Source organism: Rhinopithecus roxellana, chromosome 5 (assembly GCF_007565055.1).
Source record: "Rhinopithecus roxellana isolate Shanxi Qingling chromosome 5, ASM756505v1, whole genome shotgun sequence".
NCBI classification, from domain to species: Eukaryota; Metazoa; Chordata; class Mammalia; order Primates; family Cercopithecidae; genus Rhinopithecus; species Rhinopithecus roxellana.
The window spans coordinates 56,440,146-56,443,500 of NC_044553.1; the positions used below are offsets into that span (position 1 = coordinate 56,440,146).

Sequence of the window (3,355 nt, forward strand, 5' to 3'; positions counted from 1 at the left end):
TTTCAATTCCCTTGCCTTGGCTTTATGCAGTTTGTAAGTGATTTCACAGCTTCCAGATAATTAATTCTGCTACTATTCTTTGATCTTTAATCAACATTTCACATTCCTCTGTTTATTTCTAATGGTACCCTGCAGCTTTTAAATTTTCTCTATTCCCACTTTATTTTCAAGGTCTAAAAGCAAAGCTTAATATTCTAGGTAGAACAACAGGAACAAATCACATGTGCTTCAATCTTAATAGAAAAAAATAAAAATAAATTAACTAACTAAATAAAAATAATTGAAGAGAAAATACACACACACAAAATTATCCTCTCCTTTTACCAAATCCTTGGAATATATTTACTACTCTTACTCAGGTTCTCTAAACTTTAACACAATTTTACAAAATTATAATTTTGTGCTATAAGCTTACAAAATTTACCTATTATAAAAATTTAAAATCTTAAGGTAATAATAAATATATAGGTGTGTCCTTGGTTTATAAAATATGTCAAAAAGACTGTGAGATCTAAAACATATTGGAGAATTTGGGGCAGGTTTTTACCTCAAAAGGAAAGAAGCATAAGGTACCCATAATATCCCTACATCCCAACAGTTACTGTTCTACTATGGCTTTGTTTTTAAATAGAAGAGAAAATTACAGTAAATCATTTTGTTTTCTTCTGTAGATAATTAAATATAAAGTAGGGATTAATTTTACTAACCAAGATCAAGCATGCTCCAAAGAAACACACAGCCTCTTCCGCCGCGTGCCGGATCATGGCGCAACGGCAGCGCAAGTTCCAGGCTCACAAGTACGCAAAGAGCAAGACGGTAGCGGCGGCCTCTGAAAAGAATCTGGGCCGAGAAAAGGCGGTAGTGTTATGGCTCCCAAGAAGGCGCGCGTCGTGCAGCAGCAAAAGCTCAAGAAGAACCTAGAAGTCGGAATCCGGAAGAAGATCGAACATGACGTGGTAATGAGAGCCAGCAGCAGCCTGCGCAAGAAGCTGGCACTGCCGAAGACTCCGGCCAAGCAGAACGCGGCGGCTGCCGCCACCTCCTCCAACAAGCCACCTTCCTGAGGACGCTGGCCCCAGTGCAGGTCCACACCCCACCCCCTACCTCCATATGGGATCTTACAAGTGATCCCAGAGTCTGCACTGTCAGGAAGAGGACCCATCCCCCAGCACTGGACTTCACCTAGAACTCCAGTGGGGACCAAGGGTGCTGAGAACCCAGCAATGACCAGGAAGATACAGTCACCAACTTCATCTGTCCCCATGCCCCTTCCCAGGTCCTGCCTCCACAGGTTTAACCCAGAACTATAAACCTGGCTTTGTCAAAAAAAAAAAAAAAAAAAAAAAAAAAAAAAAGAAAGAAAGAAAGAAAGAAAGAAAGAAAGAAAGAAAGAAAGAAAGAAAGAAAGAAAGAAAGAAAGAAAGAAAGAAAGAAAGAAAGAAAGAAAGAAAGAAAGAAAGAAAGAAAGGAAAGAAGAAAAAGGAAAAAAATACAAAACCATTTCACATTAAATCAGGGTTTTTTAAATGTGGATAATTTGGGTCTTACAGGTAGAAAAATACATTATGCCGTATGTTCGAGTTATAAATGTAAAACATACTTTAAATTTATTTAGATATAGAAAAATTCTACTGGTATAGTGTTTTACTAAATGGTAAATGAGCAGTGAGTTTTAAAGTTGACAAATCATTTTTTAAATTAGATAAATGCATTACCTGAATCATAAGTTGATAAAATATAGTGTAAAAACACCCTGATTATGAAACACATCTAATTGGAGATGATGCTAAAATACAAAGACTTGGATTGAAAAAGTTTGGGGCTGAACTCAACCAAGAGACTCATCATGCTGTTATCTAAAATCACTTAGTTTATTATGAAAAAGAAGTTTCTTTACAAAATTAGTAGGACTACAATATCTAATACATTGTTCAAAATAAAGAAATGACAGTAACAATTTATCAAAATTTACAATTGCCTAGACTTACTATAGCATCTTATATAAATTGCATTTGATTTTACTCATTTATTTTTTAGACAATATTTGTCTTCATATTTCTGGCTGTATCTATGTCTTAATAAGAAAATGTGAAATTTTAAATTCAAAATGCCATTGACTTTCTTTTCTAGATAAAACGAAACAAGTTACAGAACTTCAACACTCACACTGAAACAATCAAATTAAATTTGAATATACATTAATATATAGATAGACATCAAAATATAATAAAGTCCTTGGTTAACTGCTGGAGGAGCAAAGACTTACAGGGCTAAGATCTCAGAGAAAAGGAAATCAAAAAATAGTAAATGAATTTTGCCTAAGGGTAGTTATCTGTTTTTGGAAAATCGAGGTAGAAAGTTGCTGCTAAAGAAAAGACAAGCTAGCTGAGATTTTTGAAACCTCATGGGACTTGGGAGGCAAAAATTGGAGTTTAGGGCTATAAAAGAATCTGGTACTTATGGACCAATATCCCAAAGAGAAGCAAGACACATAAACATGAGTTCTTTATTTTGGTATTTTTCCCATGAGGTATTTTCCCAATTCTAAATATGTAACAACTAGATGGGCAAGAAACCAAAAACAAATATAAATAAAATTAAAAACAGAGACATTTTCAGCAGCAACATTATTCTAAAGTGACAAAAATTAAAGTTCAGTAAGCAACCTTTGGAAATGCCTTGAGGTCAGTTAGAAACCTTGGAGAGTTACACTGTTCCACCAGGCAAGACAGACTTTGATAAAGTTTTACAAAGACCGTAAAGATATCCTAGAGTACAAAATCAACTATTCACCCACAGATGACACAGACACTCATCTTATTTAACACTGATATCAAATAACAAGCAATCATTAATCAATAAATTCAATAACTTTAATGAATAGCTTGATTATGGTTTTTGACATTTGACTTTTCACCACTTTTAAGCCTCTCTCCTCCTTCTTCCCTTTGTGCCCCACACCTGGGCAAGCTGAAACAGCAGTACATAAAACAAGACCTAAAAGTTAATGGAGACCTAGAATTTCAAAGTTCTCGAGGAAGTTAATCCATGTTTCCTTGCCAAATTTTATGTGTCCTATCCTTCCCAAAAGAGGGTCTTCTTTTTAAAATAGGAGATTTCACCACATCTGGAATTCTTCTACTGTTTATAATTAAGCCTTATGCTGAACCTCAGCTCTTTTTGCATCTATCTGCAAGGAATGAGTCTCTAAGCTGCCAAAGAGGCACTCTGGCTTTCAAATGTAGCTTTTATGTGTGATTAATCAAACTCAGACTTTTTTTCCCTCCAATCTTTTGAGAGCACCTGGCAATAGCAGTTCAATTTGACAGTATTTTAAATTAGTCCTTCCTCCATA

At 35.1% G+C, this 3,355-nt stretch overlaps 1 pseudogene; it reads left to right on the forward strand.

Moving 5' to 3' along the window:
* Positions 1-762: 762 nt before the first annotated feature.
* LOC104680744 lies at positions 763-1,064 on the forward strand (annotated as a pseudogene).
* The last annotated feature ends 2,291 nt before the right edge of the window (positions 1,065-3,355 follow it).